At 36.5% G+C, this 7500-nt stretch overlaps 1 long non-coding RNA gene across 1 annotated transcript in view; it reads left to right on the top strand.

Annotated features, from left to right (window-relative positions):
* The window catches only part of LOC136834527 (uncharacterized), a 220387-nt gene that overhangs the window by 14399 nt on the left and 198488 nt on the right, over positions 1-7500 (top strand). The window contains exon 2 of the long non-coding RNA XR_010851841.1: positions 6279-6355. This is a non-coding gene — a long non-coding RNA (uncharacterized lncRNA). The remainder of the gene's footprint in view (positions 1-6278; positions 6356-7500) is intronic.

Here is a 7500-nt window from a genome sequence, read left to right as displayed (position 1 = left end):
AGCGTATAATCAAGGCCACCGAAAATAGATCTTATCTTTCGGTGGTCTCGGTTTAATGCTGTATGAGCCGCGACCTATGAAACTTATCCACGGCCCTGTGGTGGCCTATCCTGTATCGTTGCCAGAAGCACGGTTATGGCTAACTGTAACCTTAAATAAAATAAAAACCACTGAGGCTAGAGGGCTGCAAATTGGTATGTCTGATGATTGGAGGGTGGATGATCAACATACCAATTTGCAGCCCTCTAGCCTCTGTAATTATTAAGATCTGAGTGCGGACAGAAAAAGTGCCGACAGAATAAAGTACAGACGGACAGACGAAGCCGGCACAATTGTTTTCTTTTACAGAAAGCTAAAACTATTCCCAATACAAAGCTTCCATCATTTGAAGTGGGCGGACGGTCACTAATTGGACAGAGGCCGACTTTGACCACTGGCTGGAAGCTGCTGTTTATAATTCCCCTGGAATGCTGGAATCATTAAGCTGGAATTCGTGGAATGGGAATACAATAGTTTGCGCAAGAGAGGAGAGACGAGGCCTCTGCATTTGGTGTCACACGCGATCCTTTGTGATTAAGAAGGCTTCAGGAATTTTGTGAATTGTGTTGATGCTGCTACTATTAATAATAATAATAATAATAATAATAATAATAATAATAATAATAACAATAATAATAATAATAATAATAATAATAATAATAATAATAATAATGGAGAAGTAAATCCACAGTTATGTATATGTACATATTATATTTAAAGATAAATTAGTACATATCTTTAAATATATGTACATGTACATAACTGTGGATTTGCTTCTCCATTTTAAGACTCATGCTACTATGAGTATTTTTAATAATAATAATAATAATAATAATAATAATAATAATAATAATAATAATAATAATAATAATAGTAGTAGACCAGACGTGACGTTGATTGACAAAATCAAGAAGAAAGTATCACTTATTGATGTGGCAACCAGAGTAGATGAGAAAGAAAGAGAAAAAATTGGTAAGTATCAAGACTTGAAAATCGAAATAAGAAGGATATGGAATATGCCAGTGGAAATTGTACCCATAATCATAGGAACATTGGGCATTATCCCAAGAGCCCTAAAAAGGAATCTGGGAAAACTAGATGCCTAAGTAGCTCAAGGACTCATGCAGAAGATTGTGCTACTAGAAACAGAGCACTTAGTGAGGAAAGTGATGGACTCCTAAGGAGGCAGGATGCAACGAGGAACTCCACTCTATAAAAACCACCCAGTCGAATAGGATGACTGTGGTAGACCCCGCCCCCAAAAATAATAATAACATTATTAATAACAAGAACAGCATAAGAAACGATAAAATATTTAAGAGGGCGTCAGAAATTTATTGGAAAATATTTATACTACTACTGCTACTACAAATAACAGTAATAACAACAATACAAAAAAAATAGAATAACATACACAAAAGAGACTGTCTGACACATGAACCCACCATCATGTACAAATCATCTAAAAAAAGAACGCGAGACTAAGCTATCCCCTTGAAGGATGCCCGTGATAAAAGGGGGTCGATTATGCCACTACTGCTACCACAAATAACAATAATAACAACAATACAAAAAACAGAATAACATTCACAAAAGAGACTGTCTTGACACATGAACCCACATCATGTACAGATCATCTAAAAAAAAGGAAGGGGATACTAACCTATCCCCTTGAAGGATGCCCGTGATAAAAGGGGATAGAAAAATCCCTCTCTCACAGTACAGATACGAAAAGAGAGAGATTCAACAGCCTCTTTAACAGGGGGCCGGCGCCCCTTTAGCTGAGTATTAGCAATTCAAATTGGTTATCGCTCTTGGAGTCCCAGTTGGCTGGTGTGGGTTGGCCCTGGAGTGTCACTAGGGAGAGAGAGAGAGAGAGAGAGAGAGAGAGAGAGAGAGAGAGAGAGAGAGAGAGAGAGAGAGGAGTGCATTGGACGGGTTTGAGGGTTTGACGTATAGTGTTCATAGAGAGAGAGAAAGAGAGAGAGAGAGAGAGAGAGAGAGAGAGAGAGAAAGGGAGGACTGAAGGGAAAAGTCAGTTTTGGAATGACGACAGGACTGGCTTGGTCTTTGAAAAACAAATTCCCTTATCTATTATATAAGAAATATTGGATATCTATAAGAACGATATGTCAGAACCTGATTATTTAAAAAAAAATATAGTTCAACCCATATTTCTATCATATTCGTCGCAATGTCTGTTCTATATTCCTGATTATTATTTTTATATGTAAATATAATAATGGTTATGAGCAGCTAAAAATCTTTACATTCCGCCACGATATTTCATTCAGGAAAAAGGAAAAATACAAATGATATTACGGCTCGCATCCCTTGAAATACCCTGCTGCATTCAAAAAGCGAGTGAAACCAAGCAATAAAAAAAATAAAAAAAACTAAATTATGTCAGTGCGTTTTATCTTCGACACTTTACGACACCAAATGTTGTAAGCTCCATGTAAGTTTTCGGAAGAATTTTCCGAAAAGAAGAATCTTTACTGTTCCTCTGACACCTGAGGGTTGTGTTGAGTTTCCAGTGCTTGACATAAGCCAAGAGGAATTCAGACCAGTAGCTTGTGGTCATATTCACTTATTCACCCATTTATTTATCTATTATATATCTATTTATCTATCCGTTCATTTATTTATCTATCTATTTGGCAGAAACGGTCAAAGCATTCTTTCTCTGAAACAATAATATTTGTAATATTTATTTTTTAAAATAATGAGCTTCTGACATATTGTTATTTACCCATTTATTTATCTGTTTATCTGTTTATCTATTTATCTAGCCATTTATTTATTTATTTATTTATCTATTTGGCAGAGAGGTCAAAGCATTCTTTCTCTGAAACAATAATATTTGTAATATTTATTTTTTTAAGTAATCAGCTTCTGACATTGTTCTTACAGATATCCAATATTTCTTAGATGTTAGATAAGGGATTTTGTTTTTCAAATACCTACCCGTCCCATAGCCATTCCAAAACTAATTTTTCCCTCTCTCTTTTTCTCTCTCTCTCTCTCTCTCTCTCTCTCTCTCTCTCTCTCTCTCTCTCTCTCTCTCTGAACAGCTTTGCAAAAAATTGCTCAGGGATTGCTCCATCAACTTAATATAATTATGGTGAAAGATGAAATGCAGCTATAAGCTAGGCATTACTGAGTTCCTGGTACTTAAGGCAGAATCTTGCCGAGTCTCTGATTCGCCTTAGCCTACACTGTCTGAAGCCACGGAGCTCAAACCTGGAAGGTGCTTCCAAGAAGCCGCCTTTGATGTTTAAGTTGCTCTTAAAATCCCCCCGACAGAATAAGGTGCCAGGTTTCCTTTGAATCCTAACTCTCTCTCTCTCTCTCTCTCTCTCTCTCTCTCTCTCTCTCTCTCTCTCTCTCTCTCTCTCTCTAGGTACAAAAAACTGATTTTTTACAGTATTTTCTCTCTCTCTGTACAGGTACAAAAAACGATTTTTTTTTTACAGTACTCTCTCTCTCTCTCTCTCTCTCTCTCTCTCTCTCTCTCTCTCTCTCTCTCTCTCTCTCTCTCTCTCTGAGATAATTTCATGTTATGAGCACTGCAAGACTTACAATCAATTCTGAACTTTTAATTTCATTGTTACTTTACTTTCTCTCTCTCTCTCTCTCTCTCTCTCTCTCTCTCTCTCTCTCTCTCTCTCTCTCCTGAACGTTTAATTTCATGTTACTTTTGATTCCAGTCATTTTTATAGTCTCTTTTATTATTCTCTCTCTCTTACAGTCTTACACATCATCCTCCATTGTTTATTTTTATTATTATTCGTCTTTTTATTATTCCTCTCTTTACAGTCTTCCATCCATATTTTATTATTATCATTTGCCCTTTTTTCATTACTTTTCACTCTTTATATTTTCTTCCTTTTCCTTTCTTACCATTCGCCTCTTTACCTTTACACTCTTTACACTTTCTTCCTTTCTTGTATTTTACTATTCGTAGTTTTATTATTGCTCTCTTTACGCTTTCTTTCTTCCCCATTTTTTTTCATTTGCGTTTTTATTTTTACTATCTTCACTCTTTCCTCTTCCCAGTCTTATTAATCATTTGTCTTTTGGCTATTACTCTTCACACAGTCTTCCTAACTCATTTTTCTATTCATCTTTTTTTATCATCACTCTCTTGACTCTCTTCCATCCCCATTTCTGATTATCATTCGTCTTTTTATTTTTTTATACATTCTTCCAATCCATTCTTTTTTACTATTCACCTTTTTCTGTCATTACTCTTTTCACGAATTCTTGCTTTCCCATTTTTTAAAAAATTGTACCACTTCTTATATTACTCCTCTTCCTTCATTTTTACTATTCGCCTTTTTTCGTCATTAATCTTTTCACAAAATCTTCCTTTCTCATTTTTTAAAAATTATACCTCTTCTTATATACTACTCCTCTTCCTTCCCCATTGCTGTTTTATTATTCCTCTTTGTACCGGCTCCCCTTCTCTGTCCATCCAAAGGTTGGTTGAGGTCTTCCTCCCTGCAATCATGCGTTCTTCCTGACAGCTCCCAGGGGGATAATCATTCTTGTTCAGGGCTCCAACTTTCTGGGATTTTTCACGCATGCAAACAGAATTATTCCACTGGTATCTCTCCGTCCACCGTAAACAAAGGGATTCTATGAACAAGAGATATTGCCGGGAGGTTTTAGGTAAATGGTGTTTTACAGTACTCTCTCTCTCTCTCTCTCTCTCTCTCTCTCTCTCTCAGAGGGATAATCAGTCTTGTAAAGGGCCCCAACTTCCTGGGATTTTACAGGAAATTTATAAAAAAATTTAAAATTGATTTTCACAGCTCTCTCTCTCTCTCTCTCTCTCTCTCTCTCTCTCTCTCTCTCTCTCTCTCTCTCAGAGGGATAATCAGTCTTGTAAAGGGCCCCTACTTCCTGGGATTTTACAGGAAATTTATAAAAAAATTAAAAATTGATTTATCTCTCTCTCTCTCTCTCTCAGAGGGATAATCAGTCTTGTAAAGGGCCCCAACTTCCTGGGATTTTACAGGAAATTTATAAAAAATTTAAAAATTGATTTTTCACACCTCTCTCTCTCTCTCTCTCTCTCTCTCTCTCTCTCTCTCTCTCTCTCTCTCTGTCAGAGGGATAATCAGTCTTGTAAAGGGCCCCTACTTCCTGAGATTTTACAGGAAATTTATAAAAAAAAAAAATTAAAAATTGATTTTTCACAGCTCTCTCTCTCTCTCTCTCTCTCTCTCTCTCTCTCTCTCTCTCTCTCTCTCTCTCTCTCTCTCTCAGAGGATAATCATTCTTGTCCAAGCCCAATTTCCAGGGATTTTACAGGAAATTTATAAAAAAATTTTTATTTATTTTTAAAAGTACTCTCTCTCTCTCTCTCTCTCTCTCTCTCTCTCTCTCTCTCTCTCTCTCTCTCTCTCTTAGGATAATCAGTCTTGTGAAAGATTTATTTTAGGATTTTACAAGAAATTTTACAAAAAAAAAATTGAAAAGATTTTTCACAGTACTCTCTCTCTCTCTCTCTCTCTCTCTCTCTCTCTCTCTCTCTCTCTTCTCTCTCCCAGAGGGGTGATCATTCTTGTCCAGGACCCCCAACTTCCTTGCATTTTTCACGCATGCAAACAGAATTATTCCACGGGTGTCGTTCCATCCACTGCAAAGTTGGAGAGACTATGAGCAAGATTTATTACAGGAAGCTTAGAAGATATGGGTCGCTGCTGTTGATAGTGATTATTGATCGTTTGCTTGGTATGGCTTTGCATTAATTATTTGTTTAGGAATCAGATTATTCAGAGAGTTATTATTATTATTATTATTATTATTATTATTATTATTATGAAACTATTCATATGGTAGAAGCCCCGTTATAGTTTTGTATTAATTATATCTTATGGAATAAACTCATTTAGTAAATTTATTATTATTATTATTATTATTATTATTATTATTATTATTATTATTATTATTCAGAAGATAAACCACTATTTGTATGGAACAATCCTTGGTATAATTTTGCATTAATTATATATATATATATATATATATATATATATATATATATATATATATATATATATATATATATATATATATATGTATGTATATGTACGTTTCATAAAATACCTTTATATATCACTGGTCTTAATCAATTCAGTAACAGGTATTCCTTCTCTTAACATATGCAATCTGCACGTTAATAATCTTTGGGAGTTTAATTAGACCAATTATTTATTCCATTTTCACAGGTTCATCAGCGCATACCAGTAATTGTAGTAGCGTCCCCGGCTATTTCCTACTGCGCAGGCCAGAAGGTCAACCCCAGGTCAGTAAAAAATAGATTTCACTCGTATGTAAAGAGTAGGAGTTTTAGTGACCTGTATCTGTCTAACTGCTGAGTCGTGAGCAGGCCACTTACCATGTTCCCCAGGTTTTACGTGGGTACAGAGTGGATTATATCTGTGGAAGTTTAGTGCATTAGGCATTATACGACAGACTAATGTTTATGCTCCTCCTTTCCTATTCATTGTTGATCTTTAGACAAATGTTAAACAAGATCCCAGATGATTTTTAACGAAGGGTAGATAGCGAGATTTAAAAACAGGTTTCCTCAGTTATTATAAATAGCGCTCGATTCCTCAATTTTCCTTTGGTAAAAAATTCTTTTCAGATCGTACTGCAAAGGACTGAATTGCTAAACGACATCTTGCTTATACAGACTGATTCGGTCTCTCTTATTTTATACTTTGCTCCCTTGCGACAGAAAGGTATAGAGAATATAAGCAAACGACAGCGTATATTGTATTCCGTTGGGCCCTGACGTACATTATTCAAAAAACTCTCATGTAATGCAGATTTGGGATTGAAATTCAATTGAAGGAGCTTTCCCATCAAACGCTTCATTTATGCAGTGACGGAAAACGTGGTTTTTGTAGTCTCTCTTTGGCAAGAATTATGCTTTGTGCAACTTGCAATAACATGCCGTGTATATGCCTTGTACCTTTCCAAGTGGTCCAGTGGTTTCTGTGGGAATGGAGCGGTCGAATTTCATTCCCACTGCTCTCTCTCTCTCTCTCTCTAGGGAAAGGGCTTTCTCCCAATACTCTTTTTTCTCTCCTTTATAGTCTCTCTCTCTCTCTCTCTCTCTCTCTCTCTCTCTCTCTATTCCCCTAGGGAAAGGGCTTTCTCTTTTTTCCTCTCCTCTCTCTCTCTCTCTCTCTCTCTCTCTCCAGGGAAAGGGCTTTCTCCCGACACTCTCCTTTTTATTCTCTCTCTCTCTCTCTCTCTCTCTCTCTCTCTCTCTCTCTCTCTCTCTCTCTCTCGGGGAAAGGGCTTTCTCCCAACACCCTTTCTTCGTCCTCTTTCTCTCTCTCTCTCTCTCTCTCTCTCTCTCTCTCTCTCTCTCTCTCTCTCTCTCTCTCTCTAGGGGAAAGGGCTTTCTCCCAACACCCTTTCTTCTGTCCTCTTTAA

Source organism: Macrobrachium rosenbergii, chromosome 54 (genome assembly GCF_040412425.1).
Source record: "Macrobrachium rosenbergii isolate ZJJX-2024 chromosome 54, ASM4041242v1, whole genome shotgun sequence".
In the NCBI taxonomy this organism is placed as follows: Eukaryota; Metazoa; Arthropoda; class Malacostraca; order Decapoda; family Palaemonidae; genus Macrobrachium; species Macrobrachium rosenbergii.
This window is presented reverse-complemented; position numbering and strand designations above follow the sequence as displayed.